Source organism: Saimiri boliviensis, chromosome 6 (genome assembly GCF_048565385.1).
Source record: "Saimiri boliviensis isolate mSaiBol1 chromosome 6, mSaiBol1.pri, whole genome shotgun sequence".
Taxonomy (NCBI): Eukaryota; Metazoa; Chordata; class Mammalia; order Primates; family Cebidae; genus Saimiri; species Saimiri boliviensis.
The window spans coordinates 122,650,305-122,671,279 of record NC_133454.1 but is presented as its reverse complement, the minus strand read 5'-3'; positions in this window follow the sequence as shown (position 1 = coordinate 122,671,279).

Here is a 20,975-nt window from a genome sequence, read left to right as displayed (position 1 = left end):
TAGTTTTGATTTGCATTTCTCTGATGACCAATAATGCTGAGCATTTTCTTTTTGTTGGCCTCATTTATATCTTCCCTTTTAAAGTATCTGTTCATATCCTTTGCCCACTTTTGAATGGGCTTGTTTGTTTTTTTCTTGTAAACCTGTTTTAGTTCTTTGTAAATTCTGTATATCAGCCCTTTGTCAGATAAGTAAACTACAAAATTTTTTTCCCATTCTGTTGGTTGCTGATTTACTCTAATCACTGTTTCTTTTGCCGTGCAGAAGCTGTGGAGTTTGATTAGGTCCCATTTGTCTATTTTGGCTTTTGTTGCCAATGCTTTTGGTGTTTTGGTCATGAAGTCCTTGCCTATGCCTATGTCCTGAATGGTTTTGCCTAGGTTTTCTTCTAGGGTTTTTATGGTATTAGGTCTAATGTTTAAGTCTTTAATCCATCTGGAGTTAATTTTAGTGTAAAGTGTCAGGAAGGGGTCAAGTTTCTGCTTTCTGCACATGGGTAGCCAGCTTTCCCAACATCATTTATTAAACAGGGAATCCTTTCCCCGTTGCTTGTTTTTGTCAGGTTTGTCAAAGATCAGATGGTTGTAGATACGTTGTGTTGCCTCCAAGGCCTCTGTTCTGTTCCATTGGTCTATATCTCTGTTTTGGTACCAGTACCATGCTGTTTTGATTACTGTAGCCTTGTAGTATAGTTTGAAGTCTGGTAGTGTGATGACCCCCAGCTTTGTTCTTTTTGCTTAGAATTGACTTGGCTATGCGGGCTCTCTTTTGGTTCCATATGAAGTTTAAGGTGGTTTTTTCCAGTTCTGTGAAGACGGTCATTGGTAGCTTGAAGTGGATAGCATTGAATCTGTAAATTACTTTGGGCAATATGGTCATTTTCACGATATTGATTCTTCCTAACCATGAACATGGAATGTTTCTCCATCTGTTTGTGTCCTCTCTTATTTCATTGAACAGTGGTTTCTAGTTCTCCTTGAAGAGGTCCTCTATGTTCCTTTTTAGCTGTATTCCTAGGTATTTTATTCTCTTTGTAGCAAGTATGAATGGCAGTTCATTCTTGGTTTGGCTCTCTTTATTGGTGGATAGGAATGCTTGTGAGTTTTGCACATTGATTTTGTATCCTGAGACTTTGCTGAAGCTGCTTATCAGTTTCAGGAGACTCTGGGCTGAGATGATAGGGTCTTCTAGATATACAATCATGTCATCTGCAAATAGAGACAATTTGACTTCCTCCTTTCCTATTTTAATACCCTTTATTTCTTTTTCTTGCCTGATTGCTCTGGCTAGAACTTCCAGTACTATATTGAATAGGAGTGGGAAGAGAGGGCATCCTTGTCTAGTGCCAGATTTCAAAGGGAATGCTTCCAGTTTTTGCCCATTCAGTATGATATTGGCTGTTGGTTTGTCATTAATAGCTTTTATTATTTTGAGATACGTTCCATCAATACCTAGTTTATTAAGGGTTTTTAGCATAAAGGGCTGTTGAATTTTGTCAAAGACCTTCTCTGCATCAATTGAGATAATCATGCGGTTTTTGTCTTTGGTTTTGTTTATGTGGTGAATTACATTTATGGACTTGTGTATATTGAACCAGCCTTGCATTCCTGGGATGAAGCCTACTTGATTACGGTGGATAAGCTTTTTGATGTGCTGTTGCAATCAGCTTGCCAGTATTTTATTGAAGATTTTTGCATCTATGTTTATCATGGATATTGGCCTGAAGTTTTCTTTTCTTGCTGAGTGTCTGTCGAGTTTTGGTATCAGGATGATGTTGGTCTCATCAAGTGATTTGGGAAGGATTCCCTCTTTTTGGATTGTTTGGAATAGTTTCAGAAGGAATGGTACCAGCTCCTCTTTGTATGTCTGGTAGAATTCAGCTGTGAATCCATCTGGACCTGGGCTTTTTTTGGGTGGTAGGCTCTTAATTGCTGCCTTAACTTCAGACCTTGTTATTGGTCTATTCAGGGTTTTGACTTCTTTCTGGTTTAGGCTTGGGAGGAGGCAAGTGTCCAGGAATTTATCCATTTCTTCCAGGTTTACTGGTTTATGTGCATAGAGTTGTTTGTAATAATCTCTGATGATGGTTTGAATTTCTGTGGAATCTGTGGTGATCTCCCCTTTATCATTTTTCATTGCATCCATTTGGTTATTCTCTCTTTTCTTTTTTTTTTTTAATTGTGGCTAGTGGTCTGTCTATTTTGTTGATCTTTTTGAAAAACCAGCTCCTGGATTTATTCATTATTTAAAGGATTTTTTTGTGTCTCTATCTCCTTCAGTTTTGCTCTGATCTTAGTATATTCTTCCTTCTTTCAGCAAATATTAATAGCTTCTACTAATATTTTATAAGTCTAGTGATTTCAAAAGTAGACATGTACCTTGCTATCATAGTGCTTTCTTTCTTGGGAAACCAAAATTTAAACAATGATTTCATATATTTTATTATACATTGTATGCCAAGTCAGTAAGACTCAGCCTGTGGTTGCAATTAAAAACACCTAAAAGGTTCTTCAGAATCCCCATGCCCAGACTCTACACCCAGAGCAGTCATAGGAGAAGTCTGCAGTGATAGTCCAGATTCATTAAATTTTTTACGATTCACAAATGATTGTACTCTATGGCAAAATTTGAGATCCACACTAAGTATGGAGCAAAAGTGGTTATTAATATAACCTACAGTTTTAGAGGTGGCTTCCTAGAGAAAGTTACATGTAAGCTGATACCTGAATGATAAAGATCCAATAGCAAAGAAAAGAGAAGCTAGAGAGGAAGATAGAGGCCTGTTATAATGAAACATTTGGGTCATGTTAAGGAGTTTTGATCAGGCCCCTCTGAGGGGTAATAAGTTGCTGCAAAACTGTACTATGCTGGTTTTTATTTCTTCTAGTGGGACTTGGTATGTGGATCTCAGTCACTGAATTTAGTGGCTATATTCCTATTCATGTAATGGTGGGGAAAGGCATCCAGTATGGCCATTTATCAGATAGATGAGCATCTCTGTTTCAAAGATCACTAATAGTGAGTATTTTCATCACAATGACTCACACCTGTAATCCCAGCACTCTGGGAGGCCAAGGCGAGTGGATCACAAAGTCAGCAAATCAAGACCATCCTGGTTAAAATGGTGAAACCCTGTCTCTACTAAAAATACAGAAACTTAGCTGGGCATGGTAGTATGTGCCTGTAGTCCCAGCTATTCCGGAGGCTGAGGCAGGAGAATTGCTTGAACCTGGGAGGCAGAGGTTGCAGTGAGCCTAGATTGCACCACTGCACTCCACCCTGAGCGACAGAGTGAAACTCTGTCTCAAAAATAATGTTTTTTATTGCAAATCACACTGTGTTAGGGCTACCTTGGTCTCCAGAAATCTAGAAACACAAATGAAGAACTACAATCTGTGTGATGGGGGCTATCTCGTCAGTACTGAGTGTTGTGTACAAGACACAGAAATGACATGTCTATTAAACCTGACAGTATTAAAGATGCCTGAATAGAGGCAGCTCTGGAATGCAATTCCCAGCAAGACAGATGCAAAAGTTGAGTGGCCTCCACAGTTCCAAATGAGGTACCAGGTTCATTTTGTAGATCTGGTTGGACAGTGGGAATAAATCAAAGAGGGCAAGTTGAGACAGGGCAGGGCACTGCCCCACCTGGGAGGTGCATGCAACTTGCCAGAGGATCGGGGGCTCTCCCCCTGTGGGACTTTGGTTCGGACACTGTGCTTCACCCAAGCCCTCCACAACCCACGGAACAGATCTTTCCTGGGCTGAAAAGCCCCCATGAGCTGTCTGAACAGGCTGAGCAGCAACTCCGGCCAGTGCTGGGGTTGTTGGCACAGATCTAGACAGAAGCAGTGGCTGATGCTGAGAAAGCCAGCAGGATGGAACTACCATCCCCCCAAGAAAGAAGAGGAAACCAAAAGTGGGAATCAGACCATAAGGCAGGATGGGTCCCTCCCCTAAAAACCCAGCAGGCTGAAGCACTGTCACTTGAGTTCCACAGCCAGCCTATCAGTTATAGCATGATCAGGAATGATCGAGCTTGGCGGGGGGAAGGGCATCTACCATTGCAGATGCAGGCCTAATCTTCCTGAGTAAACAAAAGATGAAGGAAATATACACAGCAGCTCCACTGAATACATGGCAGCCCAGCAGTGCCTCTGCAAGCAGACAAAAGAAAGGCCGCCTCCCCAAGCAACTACCTGAGATCAAGCTAGATAAATCCAAGATGATGGGAAAAAAACAGCACGAAAAGGATGAAACCATCAAAAACCAGAATGTCTCTCTCCCACCATGGGATCACAACTCATTACCAGCAAGGGAACAAAACAGGATGGAGAACAAATTTGATGAATTGACAGAAGCAGGCTTCAGAAGATGGGTAATAAAAAACTTCTCTGAGCTAAAGGAACATGTTCTAACCCAATGCAAAAAAAACTAAGAACCTTGAAAAAAAGTTAGACGAAATGCTAACTAGAATAACCAGCTTAGAGAATAAGTACATAAACGACTTGATGGTGCTGGAAAACACAGCACAAGAACTTTTTGAAGCATACACAAGTTTCAATAGCCGAATCAATCAAGCAGAAGAAAGGATATCAGAGATTAAAGATCAACTCAATGAAATAAAATGAGAAGACAAGAAAAGAGAACAAAGAGTGCAAAGAAATGAACAAAGCCTACAACAAATATGGGATTATGTGAAAACATCTAATCTATGCTTGATCAGTGTACTGGAAGATGATGGGGAGAATGAATCCAAGCTGAAAAACACTCTTCATGATGTTATCCAGGAGAACTTCCCCAACTTAGCAAGGCAAACCAACATTCAAATCCAGTAAATACAGAGAACACCACAAAGATACTCCTCAAGAAGAGCAACCCCGAGGCATATAATTGTCAGATTCACCAGAATTGAAATGAAGGAAAAAATTCCTAAGGGCAGCCAGAGAGAAAGTTTGGGCCACCCACAAAGGGAAGCCCATCAGACTCACAGTGGATCTCTTGGCAGAAACCCTACAAGCAAGAGAAGAGTTGGGGTCAATATTCAACATCATTAAAGAAAAGAACTTTCAACCTAGAATTTTATATCCAGCCATGTAGGGCATGTTGGGAGCCAGATGTATAGCTGACAGCCCCACAGGGTGGTGGGGTGAGCCTTATGCTGTGCTGAGGTGCAGGATCCGAGAAATAAAGAGACAGGATGCAGAAGTACAAAGAAAATGCAGCTGGGCTCAGGGGCCACACCACCTATATGCAGAGTCAGGTGAGGCCCCGAATGTCCAGAAGCATGAGTATTTATTGTGTATAGGTTAGGCGGCAGGGCAGTGAGTGAAATCATTTTTAAGGATAGTGATAGGGTCATGAGCAATAAAACATAGGGTCCACTCCCATTAGGTCATCTAGGCCAGGAGGTGGACAGTGCACAGCAAGGGACCCATTCCTGTGAAGGCAAGGGCTGTGTGCAGTAAGGGGTCCACCCCCATTAGGTCACCGAGGCTTGAAGGTGGGCCGTGTGCAGTGAAGAGGGTGCAGTGTGCAATACTTCTATCCATGGACAAACTACTTCTAAAAAGATGTATAGGAGGATGCTTTAAGTCACATAGCAGTGACAGAGCTGTCAAGGTTACCGCCACCTTCTGGCAGCTTCCAATGTGTTCTATGGGAAGATGCTTTTCAAGCAGCACAGTAGCAAGAACTGATGAAGTTCACAGTCACCAAGGTAGATTGCCGTTCTGAGGGCAGCCTTCCACAAGAACTGGAGCAAGGTCCTACAACTCCTTTATCAGGAGGAATGGCTCTCGCCCGAAGCCTGCCATACAGCAGGTATCTTTATGATACTGAACACTGCCACCTGGGTCATGGATTCTTGTCCTGGTATAACTGTTTTCCCTTAAATCATGCTCTGCAATGTGTCTGCTCTAGACATTCCTCCAATTATAAGCTGCTTATCCCTTAATTCATGCTCTGTACTGTGTCCACTCTAGGCATTCCTCCAATTATGAACTAAGATATAATTATAGGTATATATGTAGGGAAATATTCTTTAGGCACTAATACTATCAAGTATCATGTGATTATATATAGAGGACTATACAAAGGGATTCTTCAAGTTCTATTTCTATAAACTAATGTAAGATTATGTAAAGGATTATATAACAGAAAGTAGATGAGTCGTAACACTATAAAGTGAGATATTCCTCAAGCCCTAACTGTGCCAGGGTTATGCTTAGCTCTCATTCCTCAGTGCCTATATGGGGTGTTACCCACAAGCCAAACTAAGCTTCATAAGTGAAAGAGAAATAAAATCCTTTATGGACAAACAATTGCTGAGAGATTTAGTTGCTACCAAACCTGCCTTACAAGAGCTCCTGAAGGAAGCACTAAACACAGAAAGGAAAAACCAGTACCAGCCACTGCAAAAACATACCAAATGGTAAAGACCAGTGATGCAATGAAGAAATTGCACCAACCAAAGGGCAAAACAACAAACCAGTAACAAAATGGCAGGATCAAATTCACACATAACAATATTAACGTTAAATGTAAATGGACTAAATGCCCCAATCAAAAGACACAGAATGGCAAATTGGATAAAGAGCCAATACCCATCAGTTTGCTGTATTCAGGAGACCCATCTCACTTGCAAAGATACATATAGACTCAAAACCAAGGGATGGAGGAAGATTTACCATGCAAATGGAGAGAAAAAAAAAAAAAAAAGCAGGGATTGCAATCCTAGTCTTCGATAAAATGGACTTTAAACCAACAAAGATCAAAAGAGACAGAGAAGGGCAGCATAATGGTAAAGGGATCAATACAACAAGAAGAGCTAATCCTAAATATATATACACCCAATACAGAAGCACCCAGATACATAAAGCAAGTTCTTAATGACCTACAAAGAGACTTAGACTCCCATACAATAATAGAGGGAGATTTTAACACTCCCCTGTCAATATTAAACAGATCAACAAGACAGAAATCCACAAGGAATTCCAGGACTTGAATGCATATCTGGACCAAGTGAACCTAATAGACACCTACAGAACCCTCCACCCTAATCTTCTGAGCACCACATTGCATTTACTCTAAAATCGACCACATAATTGAAAGTAAATCGCTCCTCAGCAAATGCAAAAAACAGAAATCATAACAAACAGTCTCTCAGACCACAGTGCAATCAAATTAGAATTTAGGATTAAGAAACTAACTCAAAACCACACAATTTCATGGAAACTGAACTGGCTCCTGAATGTCAACTGAATAAACAATGAAATGAAGGCAGAAATAAAGATGTTCTTCAGAACCAACAAGAACTAAGACACAATGTACCAGAATCTCTGGGTCACACTTAAAGCCATGTTTAGGGGGAAATTCACAGCAATAAATCCCCAAATGAGAAGTGAGAAAAGATCTAAAATCAACACCCTATCATTACAATAGTTTTAAGAAACTAGAGGAGCAAGATCAAACAAATTCAAAAGCTAGCAGAAGACAACAAATAACTAAGTTCAGAGCACAACTGAAGGAGATAGATACACAGAAACCCCTTCAAAAAAAATCAGTAAATAGAGGAGCTAGTTTTTTGAAAAGATCAACAAAATAGACAGAGTGCTAGCCAGACTAATAACAAGAAAAGAGAAAAAAATCAAATAGATGTAATAAAAACAATAAAGGGGACATCACCACTGCTCCCACAGAAATACAAACTACCATCAGAGATTACTATAAACAACACTATGCACATAAATCGGTAAATCTGGAAGAAATGGATAAATTCCTGAACATTTGCACTCTCCAAAGACAAAACCAGGATGAAGTTGAAATCATAAATAGACGAAAAACAAGGGCTGAAGTTGAGGCAGTAATTAATAGCCTACCAACTTAAAAAAATCTAGGTTCAAATGGGTTTGAAGCTGAATTCTACCAGATGTTCAAAGAGGAACTGGTACCATTCCTTCTGGAACTATTCCAAACAGTACAAAAAGAGGGAATCCTCCCTAACTCATTTTATGAGATCAACATCATCCTGATACCAAAACCTGGCAGAGACTCAACTGAAAAAGAAAACTTCAGGTCAATATCCATGATGAACACAGATGCAAAAATCTTCAATAATATACTGGCAAACAGAATGCAACAGCACATCAAAAAGCTTATTCATCACGATCAACTAGGCTTCATCATGGGGATGCATGGCCGGTTCAACATACACAAGCCTATAAATGTTATACATCACTTAAACAGAACCAAAGACAAAAACCACATGATTATCTCAATAGAAGCAGAAAAAACCTTCAACAAAATTCAACAGCCTTTTATGCTAAAAACCCTCAATAAACTAGGTATCGATGGAACATTTCTCAAAATAATAAAATATATTTATGACTAATCCACAGCCAATATCATGCTGAATGGGCAAAAACTGGAAGTATTCCCTTTGAAATCTGACACTAGACAAGGATGACCTCTCTCACCACTCCTATTGAATATACTATTGGAAGTTATAGCCAGAGCAATCAGGCAAGGAAAAGAAATAAAGGGTATTCAATTAGAAAAAAAAATAAGCCAAATTATCTCTATTTGCAGATGACATGATTGCATATTTAGAAGACCCCATCGTCTCAGCCCCAAATCTCCTGAAACTGATAAGCAACTTTAGCAAAGTCTCAGGATACAAAATCAATTTGCAGAAATCATAAGCATTCCTATACACCAATAACAGACTAACAGAGAGCCAAATCATGAGCGAATTCCTATTCACAATTGCTACAAAGAGAATAAAATACCTAGGAATACAACTTACAAAGGATATAAAGGACCCCTTCAAGGAGAACTACAAACCACTCTCAAGGAAATAAGAAAGGACACAAACAGATGAAAGAACATTCGATGCTCATGGTTAGGAGGAATCAATATCATGAAAATGGCCATACTGCCCAAAGTAATTTCTAGAATTAATGCTATTCCCATCAAACTACCAATGATCTTCTTCACAGAACTGGAAAAAACCACTTTAAACTTCATATGGAACCAAAAAAGAGCCCATATGGCCAAGACAATCCTAAGCAAAAAGAACAAAGCTAAAGGCATCACGCTGCCTGACTTCAAACCATACTATGAGGCTACAGTAATCAAAACAGCATGGTACTGATACCAAAACAGACATAGACCAATGGAACTGTTTGGTACTGGTACCAAAACAGACATAGACCAATGGAACAGAAAAGAGGCCTCAGAAGCAACACCATACATCTACAACCATCTGATCTTTGACAAACCTGACAAAAACAAGCAATGGGAAAGGATTCCCTGTTTAATAAATGGTGTTGGGAAAACTGGCTATCCATGTGCAGAAAGCAGAAACTGGATCTCTTCATGACACCTTACACTAAAATTAACTCCAGATAGATTAAACATAAGACCTAACATCATAAAAACCCTAGAAGAAAGCCTAGGCCAAACCATTTAGGACATAGGCATAGGCAAGGACTTCATGACTAAAACATCAAAAACAATGTCAACAAAATCCAAAATAGACAAAAGGGATCTAATTAAACTCCAGAGCTTCTGTACAACAAAGAAAATATCATTAGAGTGAACCAGCAACCAACAGAATGGGAAAAATTTTTTGCAATCTGCCCATCTGACAAAGGGCTAATATTCAGAATCTACAAAGAACTAAAACAGATTTACAAGAAAACAAACAAACAAACCCATTTACAAGTGGGCAAAGGATATGAACAGACACTTTTGAAAAGAAGACATAGATGAGGCCAAGAAACATATGAAAAAATGCTCATCATCACTGGTCATTAGAGAAATGCAAATCAAAACCACATTGAGATACCATCTCACTCCAGTTAGAATGGCGATCCTTAAAAACTCCAGAGACAACAGATGCTGGAGAGGATGTGGAGAAATAGGAACACTTTTACACTGTTGGTGGGAGTGTAAATTAGTTCAACCATTGTGGAAGACAGTGTGGTGATTCCTCAAGGACCTAGAAATAGAAATACCATTTGACCCAGCAATCTCATTACTGGGTATATCCAAAGGATTATAAATTTTTCTACTATAAGGACTCATGCACACGAATGTTCATTGCAGCACTGTTTACAATAACAAAGACCTGGAACCAACCCAAATGCCCATTGATGATAGACTCCACAGGGAAAATGTGGCACATATACACCATGGAATACTATGCAGCCATGAAAAATGATGAGTTTGTGTCCTTTGTGGGAACATGGATGAATCTGGAAACCATTATTCTCAGAAAACTGACATAGGAACAGAAAATCAAACACTGCATGTTCTCATTCATTGGCAGGTGTTGAACAATGAGAACACATGGACACAGGGAGGGGAGCATTGCACACTGGGGTCTGTTGGGGGAGCACACTGAGTGGGAGGTGGGGAGGGTAGGGAGGGATCATGCGGGGAGAAGTGCCCACAGGCGATGAGGGGATGGAGGCAGCAAACCACCTTGCCATCTATGTATCTATGCAACAATTCTGTATGATCTGTACATGTACCCCAGAACCTCAAGTACAGCAAAATAATAATAATAATTTAAAAAATAAAAAAAACCTTATGGTATCTCAGGCCAGGGTTTGGAAATGTGATGCCACAATGCGTGATTTAGAAATATGAGAACAGTTACTCTCTTAGTCCATTTTCTGCTGCTATAATAGGAGGTCACAGAATAGGTAATTTATTAACAATAGAGGTTTATATGTTTCATAGTTATGGAGGCTGGGAGGCCCAAGAGTTTGGCACCAGCATCTGATGAGTAACTTTGTGCTGAATCATCTCACAGCAGAAGGTGGAAGGGCAAGCAAAGACACAAAGAGAATGGGAGCTGGATTTCATACTATTATCAGGAGCCCCTCCTGCAGTAACAACCCACCTCCATAGTAACTACATGAATCTATTCACCTCTTAAAGGTCTCATCTCTTTTTTTATTTCAACTTACATTTTATATACAGAGGGCACATGTACAGGTTTGTTATGGGTATATTGCACTCAGGTAGTGAGCATGGTACCCAACAGAGGGGTTTTTCAACCCACACCTTTCCTCCCTCCTTCCTCCCTCTAGTTGTCCACAGTGTCTATTGTTCCCATGTTTATGTCCATCTGTGCTCCATGTTTAGCTCCCACTTATAAGTAAGAACGTGCAGTATTTGGTTTTCTGTTCCCGTGCCACCTCTTAATATAATCACAATAGGAATTAAATTTCAACATGAGTTTTGGAGCAGACATTTTAAACCATAGCAGTTATCTATGGGAACTGAAAAACAGATATTTCATGACATGGGATTCAGCCTGTTTGAAGATGAAGATATGGAAAACAGTGTTGTATGGTGGATACAAGAGAACCACAGCCCAGACAGGGGAACCAGTAGATAGTTAGAAGATGAAAGCATTAGGTAAGATGAGCATGAAGAAACCAAGAAGCATACGGTTAATTTTTTAAAAAAAGAAGAAAAAGGAATTTTCTCTTTCAAGGGTTTTTGGGAGACAAAATGGCCTGTGCTGGTTCATTATAGCCAATGATATATACCACCAGACAAACACTGGAGTGGGCAGATGCCTCTGAAAACCATGAGTGTACTCGGTAATTCTGTGAGTTTGACATGTTAAATACCTCATATAAATAGAATGATGCAGAATCTGTTGTTCTGGAGCTAGCTTATTTAATTTAGTGTAATGCCCTGAATGCTCATCCGTGTTTAAGTGTATAGCAAGATATTCTTCTTTTTTATGCTTGTATAATATCCTACTGTGTATGTATGTGTATACCTGAATGCAATATTTGCCTAAGGTGTTCTGGGCACTAGAGCAGGCCCATTGCATTATCCCACACTCACCAGTCAAGTACCCAAGTATTCCCTGAGGTTACAGAGGGAGGGGCCAGAATTGTCACCTGTTAAAAGTCATTCCTCATGGAAACATGAGAATTAGGGAGAAAGTGCCCCCACTCCAAAACCTCCAGTACATCCTTGGTGATTTATTTTCATCCACTTTTTTTTTTGCATGTATAATTTTTTTTATTGCATTTTAGGTTTTGGGGCACATGTGAAGAACATGCAAGATTGTTGCATAGGTACACAAATGGCAGTGTGGTTTGCTGCCTTCCTCCCCATCACCTATATCTGGCATTTCTCCCCATGTTATCTCTCCCCAACTCCCCACCCCCCACTGTCCCTCCCCTATTTCCCCCCAACAGACCCCAGTGTGTGATGCTACCCTCCCTGTATCCATGTGTTCTCATTGTTGAACGCCCACCTATGAGTGAGAACATGTGGTGTTTGATTTTTCTGTTCTTGTGTCAGTTTGCTGAGAATGATGGTTTCCAGGTTCATCCATGTCCCTACAAAGAACATGAACTCATCATTTTTTATGGCTGCATAGTATTCCATGGTGTATATGTGTCACATTTTCCCTGTCCAGTCTAACATCAATGGGCATTTGGGTTGGTTCCAAGTCTTTGCTATTGTAAACAGTGCTGCAGTGAACATTTGTGTGCATGTGTCCTTATAATAGAATGATTTATAATTCTTTGGATATATACCCATGTGTCAAGTATACCTTAGAGAGGAGGAGATAGAGACTTGTCTTTCAGGCAGAAATTGCCTGACTCATGTCTCTTACTATCAATAGCTTTTATTATTACATGTAATACATGTGCAGAGCTATGGACCCCCTCAGGGGAGCAGCTTTGGCAATCAGTATGGGAGTGAGGGTCATGTGGGCCAGTTTCAAGCACAGCACTCTGGCCTTGGTGGTGTGTCGCATTGTCAGCAGGATTACACAGGGCCTTTCTCTCCAGGGAGTGCTCAGTATCAACAGCAGGCTTCCAGCCAGCAGCAGCAGCAGCAGCAACAAGTCCAGCAGTTGAGACAAGAGCTTTACCAGTCCCATCAGTCCCTGCCGCAGGCCACTGGCCAGCCAGCATCCAGCTCATCCCACCTACAGCCAATGCAGCAGCCCTCAACTCTGCCATCCTCTGCTGCTGGTTACCAGTTAAGAGTGGGTCAGTTTGGCCAACACTACCAGTCTTCTGCTTATCTTGATCAGACCTCAAGATGAACTATACTACCAAAGTCTTATCTGAACTAGGGGAGGAAATTTTGTCAAATCCAGCTCCCTCAAGACTTTCTACCTCACCCAAAGAATAAAAAGACAAAAATCTTCCTAAGATCACTTCCCAGGGAAAAATGCCAAATACATTATGCCTAGGTTTTTACAAATCATGATAAAAGGCAAGAAAAAAACACAATCTGAAGATTCAATGTAAGCATCAGAAACAGTCTCAAATAGTGCAATAATTTTGGAATCACCAACCAGAAATTTAAAATAACTATGATTAATATGCTAATTGAATTCCTCTAATGGAAAAAGTGAACAACAGGTGAGAACAATTGAGTAATATGATCATAGAGATGGGAACTCTAAAATGAATCAAAAACATGCTAGAAATCAAAATCACTGTAATCAAAATAATAAATAACATTGAGAGGCTCAACAATAGACTGGAGAAACTAAGGAAAGAATTAGTGAGCTTGAAAATATTTCAAAAGAAAACTCTAAAACAAAATGCAGAGAATAATAGAATAAAATATAAAACAAAGTATCCAAGAACTGTGGTAGATTTTAAAATATATATGTAATGGAAATACCAAAGAAGAAAGAGGAAGAAAAGAGCAAAATAAATACTTGAAGTAATTAAGGCTGAGAATTTTCCAAAATTAAGGATGAATTCTGTCTTAGTCTATTTTATGCTGCTGTAACAGAATATCTAAGACTAGATATGCTGCTGTAACAGAATATCTAAGACTAGATATTCTGTTTTATAATAAACAGAGATTTATAATAAACAGAAATCTGTTGGCTCATACCTCCGGAGGCTGGGAAGTCCCACATCAAGGTACTGGTTTCAAGCAAGGGCCTTATCGCTCTCTCATCACATAGCAGAAGAGTAGAAGAAAGAAAAAAAAAAGAGGGTAAAAGAGAGAAACAGGGGGCTGTACTCACCCTTTTATAATGGCTGCCAATCCCTCCCATTACAGTGGAGCTCTCGTGGCCTAAACGCCTCTTGGAAGTCTTGCCTCTGAATACAGTTACAATGGCAATTAAATTCCAACATGAGTTTTGGAGGACGTAAACATTCAAACCATATCAAATTCCCTGCAAGAAAAAATTAAAGGAAAGATGCTAAGATTTATTTCCCTTAAGTGGAGATAAGTCAATGAAGGCAGAAATTGCATTAGTGGTTAGCAGCTTTTGGGTGGAGACAATCAAACTGTGAATGAAAATGGTGATTCTTCAGGAATTGAGGAAACTATCTAATTACATAGTTATCTAAAATTAGGTATCTAATTATTTTAGATAATTATATCTAAATTAGGTATCTAATTAACATCCAATTATCTAAAATTAGATCATCCTCATGGTTACAAAGTTTTCCCAGATCCATTTAGCAAAGACTTCAAAAAACCTCTTGTAAATATGCTCAAATAACGTGTTTAAGAACTAAAAGAAAGGCAACATAACTGTGACTCATCAAAGAGAAAATATCAATAAAGATGTAGATATTACTTTGTAAACCATATGGACATTTGGAAGTTGAAGAGCAAAATAACTAAAGTACAACTCCATTAAGGTTCTCAGCAGTAAATTTGCATTGGCAGAATAAAAGAGTCAGTGAGTGTAAAAATAGAATAATACAGATTTTGAAACATGAACAGAAAAAAAAAAGAATAAAGAAAGCTAAGTAGTACACATAAAACTGACACAGAGATTATGGTGGTAAATGCTTAAAGGACAAATGTTCATTTGCAGGGACAAGGATAAAGCTGGAAACTATCATTCTCAGCAAACTGACACAAGAACAGAAAACCAAACACTGCATTGTTCTCACTTATAAGTGGTTGTTGAACAATGAGAACACACGAACACAGGGAGGGGAACATCACATAGCAGGGCCTATTTGGGAGTCAGGGAGGCTAGGGAAGGGATTGCTGTGGGTGGGGGTATTGGGGAGGGATAACATTAGGAGAAATACGTAATGTAGATGACGGGGGGGATGGATGAAGCAAACCACCATGGCATGTGTATACCTATGTGACAATCCTGCACGAACTGCACACGTACCACAGAACTTAAAGTATAATAATTTTTTAAAAAATTAATGCTTTCCCCAAAAGTTCAGGAATGATACAGGGATGTCTACTGTTGCAACTTTTACTTAAAATTGGACTGCAGATTCTACCCAGGAAAAGTAGGCAAGAAAAAGAATTAATAAGTACTTAGATTGAAAAGGAAGAAGTAAAACTATATCTATTCACAGATGATGTCATTGTGCATGTAGAAAATCCTAAAGATTTAATAAAACCTGTTAAAACTATAAATGAGTTAATCAACAAAAAAGAGAAGAGAAGATGAAGAAAAAGAAGAAGGAGGAGGAGAGAGAAAGAAAAGAAAGGAAGGGGAGGGAGGGGAGGGAGGAATAAAGGAAGGGAAGGAGAAAGGAAAGAAGGGAAAAAGAAAACATTTTATAAAGGAGTACAAGACCAGTGCACTGAAAACTAAAAACCATTGTTGAAAGAAATAAAAAATAGGAATGGCGGGGGGTGGGGAGGTGGAGGAGAGATAACAGGGGAAGAAATGTCAGATATAGGTGACAGGGGGATGGAGGCAGCAAACTAACTTGCCATGTATGTACCTAGGCAACAGTCCTGCATGATCTGCACATGTACCCCAGAACCTAAAGTACAATATAAATGAATGAATAAATGAATGACTGAATGAATGAAAAAAGAAAGAAAGAAAAAATCTAAAAAATTGAAGAAATATCTCATTATCTTGTTCTAAAGTTTTAATATTGTTAAGATGGCAACATTCATCAATTTACCTACAGATACAACTAAGGAAGTAAGGAAGAAAGGAAGGGGGAGGGAGGGAGAAAAGGAGGGAGGAGATAAAAAAGGGAAAAAGAAAACATTTCATAAAGGAGTGCAAGACTTGTGCACTGAAAACTACAAAACATTGTTCAAAGAAATAAAAAAATGTAAAAAATTGAAGAAACACAACACTCATCAATTTACTTCTAGACACAACTACTCCTCTTAAAATACCAACAGGCATTCTGCAAAACTTGACAAATTGTTTTCTGTATTAATATGGATATTCAACAATTATGAAATAGACCCAAAAAAAATTAAAAGCAAATGGGATATATAAAATCTTACCAATTTCAAAACTTCTAACAAAACTAAGGCAATCAAGACTGTGTCAATTCTGGTCTAAGGACACGTATATATGTATATATATGTATACAGATATATATATATATATGAATATATATATACAGGTATATGTATGAATAGAACTGAAATCCAAGAACTAAACCATAACATTTATGGTTAATTGATTTTCCACAAAAGGCCAAGAAAAAGGTAAAAATTCTTTTTAAAAACATAGCAGTGAGACAACTGGATATCAAGCAAAAATGTGTTTGTGCACCTGCACCACACCATGAAAAATAAAGGAACTAAAAGTAATTTATAGGCCTAAATGTAAACTCTTAGAATAAGACATAGGAGTATGTTTTTATTTTCAATTATGTGATTCTTAAATGTTGATAGCAACACTGATATAATAGCCAAAATGTGAAACCAACCGTGACTAGATAAGCCTACAATACAGATGAAAGTTGAAACTTACATTAAGTGAAACACACCAGATATAAAGAGTCGAGTATTTTATGATTCAATTTGTAAGTCCAATGTCCACAATAGGCAAATCCATAGAAACAGAGAATAAATTAGTGGTTTCCAAGGGCAACGGGCAAATAAGAAATACAGAATCATAGACCAATGAGACAGAAAATTAGCAAGGATATCCAGGACTTGAACCAGACTTGGACCAAGCAGACCTAATAGACATCTACAGAACTCTCCACCCCAAATCCACAGAAAATACATTCTGCTCAGCACCACATCTTACTCTAAAATTGACCACATAATTGGAAGTAAATCACTCCTCAGCAAAGTATATTAAAAGAAAGAAATAAAGAATTGCTGCTATGGATATGGTTTCCTATCTGGTGATAAAAAATATTTTTATTATTATTATTATTATACTTTAAGTTCTAGGGTACATGTGCAGCTCATGCAGGATTGTTACATAGGTATACACATGACATGATGGTTTGCTGCATCCATCCCCAATCATTTACATTCACTATTTCTCCTAATGTTATCCCTCGCCGATCCCCGAACCCCTGCTATCCCTCCTCTAGGCCCCCCGCCCTCCAACAGGCCCTGGTGTGTGATGTTCCCTCCCACTGTCCATGTGTTCTCATTGTTCAATGCCCACCTATGAGTGAGAATATGCAGTGTTTGGTTTTCTGTTCTTGTGTCAGTTGGTTGAGAATGATGGTTTCCAGTTTCATCCATGTCCCTGCAAAGGACATGAACTCCTCATTTTTTATGGCTGCATAGTATTCCATGGTGTATATGTACCACATTTTCTTTATCCAGTCTATCATTGATGGGCATTTGAGTTGATTCCAAGTCTTTGCTATTGTAAACAGTGCCTCAGTGAACATACGTGTGCATGTGTCTTTATAATAGAATGATTTATAATCCTTTGGGTATATGGGATTGCTGGGTCAAATGGCATTTCTATTTCTAGATCCTAGAAGAATTGCCACACTGTAATCCACAATCATTGAACTAATTTACACTCCCACCAGCAGTGTAAAAGTGTTCCTATTTCTCCATATCCTCTCCAGCATCTGTTGTCTCCTGATTTTTTAATGATCACCATTCTAACTGGCATGAGATGGTATCTCAATGTGATTTTTATTTGCATTTCTCTAATAACCAGTGATAATGAGCACTTTTTAATATGTTTATAGGCTGCATATATGGCTTCTTTTGAAAAGTGGCTGTTCCTATCCTTCACCCACTTTTTGAAGGGGTTGTTTGTTTTTTCTTGTATATTTGTTTAAGTTCTTTATAGATTCTGGATATTAGCCCTTTGTCAGATGGGTAGATTGCAAAAATTTTTTCCCATTCTATTGGTTGCCAGTTCACTCTAATGATTGTTTCTTTTGCTGTGCAGAAGCTCTGAAGTTTAATTAGATCCCATTTGTCTATTTTGGCTTTTGTTGCCATTGCTTTTGGTGTTATTGTCATGAAGTCTTTGCCCATGCCTATATCCTGAATGGCATTGCCTCAGTTTTCTCTTAGGGTTTTTATGGTGTTAGGTCTTATGTTTAAGTCTTTAATACATCTGGAGTTAATTTTTGTATAAGGTGTAAGGAAAGGGTCCAGTTTCAGCTTTCTGCACATGGCTAGCCAGTTTTCCCAAAACCATTTATTAAACAGGGAATTCTTTCCCCATTGCTTGTTTTTGTCAGGTTCGTCAAAGAGCAGTGGTTGTAGATGTGTGGTGTTACTTCTGAGGCCTCTGTTCTGTTCTATAGGTCTATATCTCTGTTTTGGTACCAGTACCATGCTGTTTTGATTACTGTAGTCTTGTAGTGTAGTTTGAAGTCAGGTAGTGTAATGCCTCTAGCTTCGGGGTTTTTATTATTATTATTATTGTTTAGGATTGTCTTGGCTATGTGGGCTCTTTATTGGTTCCATATAAAGTTTTTTTAATTGCTTTTTAGGTTTTGGGGTACATGTGAAGAACATGCAAGATTGTTGCATAGGTATACACTTGGCAGTGTGATTTGCTGCCTTCTTCCCCATCACCTATATCTGGCATTTCTCCCCATGCTATCTCTCCCCAACTCCCCACTCCCTGCTGTCCCTCCCCTATTCCCCCCAAACAGACCCCAGTGTGTAGTGCTCCCCTCCCTGTGTCCATGTGTTCTCATTGTTCAACACCTGTCTATGAGTGAAAACATGCGGTGTTTGATTTTCTGCTCTTGTGTCAGTTTGCTGAGAATGATGGTTTCCAGGTTCATATAAAGTTTAAGGTGTTTTTTTCCAGTTCTGTGAAGATCAATGGTAGCTTGATGAGGATAGTGTTGAATCTATAAATTACTTTGGGCAGTATGGGCATTTTCACGATATTAATTCTTCCTAACCATGAGCATGGAATGTTTTTCTCTGCTTGTGTCCTCTCTTATTTCCTTAAGCAGTGGTTTGTAGTTCTCCTCGAAGAAGTCCTTTATGTCCTTTGTTGTATTCCTAGGTATTTTATTCTCTTTGCAGCAATTACGAATGGGAGTTCTCTCTTGATTTGGCTCTCTGTTTGTCTGTTATTTGTGTGTTAAAATGCTTGTGATTTTTGCATACTGATTTTGTATCATGAGACTTTGCCAAAGTTGCTTATCATCTTAAGGAGATTTTGAGCTGAGATGATGAGGTCTTCTAAATATACAATCATGTCATCTGCAAATAGGAACAATTTGACTTCCTCTTTTCCTAACTGAATATGCTTTATTTCTTTTTCTTGCCTGATTGCTCAGGCCAGAACTTCCAATACTATGTTGAATAGGAGTGATGGGAGAGAGCACCCTTGTCTTGTGCCAGTTTTCAAAGGGAATGCTTCTACTTTTTGCTCACTCAGCATGATACTGGCTGTGGGTTTGTCATAAACAGCTTTTATTATTTTGAGATATGTTCCATCAATACCTAGTTTATTGAACAGTTTTAGCCAAAAGAGCTGTTGAATTTTATTGAAGGCCTTCTCTGCATCTATTGAGATAATCATGTGGTTTTTATCTTTGGTTCTGTTTATGTAATTGATTACATTGATAGATTTGCGTATTTGAACAAACCTTGCATCCCCAGGATGAAGCCAACTTGATCATGATGAATAAGCTTTTTGATGTACTACTGGATTTAGTTTGCCAGTAAGGATTTTTGCATCAATGTTCATCTGGATTTTGGCATGAAATTTTCTTTTTTGTTGTGTCTCTGCCAGGTTTTGGTATCAGCATAATATTGGTCTCATAAAATGAGTTAGGGAGGATTCCCTCTTTTTGTATTGTTTTCAATTGTTTCAGAAGGAATGGTACCAGCTCCCTTTTGTACATTTTGTAGAATTCAGCTGTGAACCCGTCTGGTCCTAGACTTTTTTTGGTTGGTAGGCTATTGCTGCCTCAACTTCAGCCCTTGTTTTTGGTCTATTCAAGTATTCAACTTCTTCCTGATTTAGTCTTGGGAGAGTGTAAGGGTCCAGGAACTTATCTATATCTTCTAGATTTACTGGTTTATGTGCATAGAGGTGTTTTTAGTAATCTCTAATGTTAGTTTGTATTTCTGTGGCATTGGTGGTGATATCTCCTTTGTCATTTTTTTATTTCATCTTTTCTATTCTTCTCTCTCTTCTTTTTTATTAGTCTGGTTAGTGACCTATCTATTTTGTTGATCTTTTCAAAAACCAGCTCCTGCATTCATTGATTTTTTTTTTAAGGATTTTTTGTGTCTCTATCTCCTTTCATTCTGCTCTGATCTTGGTTATTTCTTGTCTCTGCTAGCTTTTGAATTTGTTTGATCTTGCTCCTCTACTTCTTTTAATTGTGACATTAGGTGTCAATTTTAGATCTTTCCCCATTTCTCATGTGAGCATTTAGTGCTATAAGTTTTCCTCTAGAAACTGCATTAAATGTGTCCCAGAGATTCTGGTATATTGTGTCTTCATTCCCATTGGTTACAAATATCTTTATTTCTGCCTTAATTTTGTTTTTTACCCAGTAGTCATTGAGGAGCAAGTCATTCAGTTTCCATGTAATTGTGTAGTTTTGAGTGAGTTTCTTAATCATGAGTTCTAATTTGATTGCACTGTGATCTGAGTTTGTTATGATTTCTGTTTTTTGCATTTGCTGAAGAGTGATTTACTTCCAATCATGTGGTCAATTTTAGAGTAAGTGCAATGTGGTGCTGAGAAGAATGTATATTCTGTGGATTTGGGGTGGAGAGTTCTGTAGATGTCTGTTAGGTTC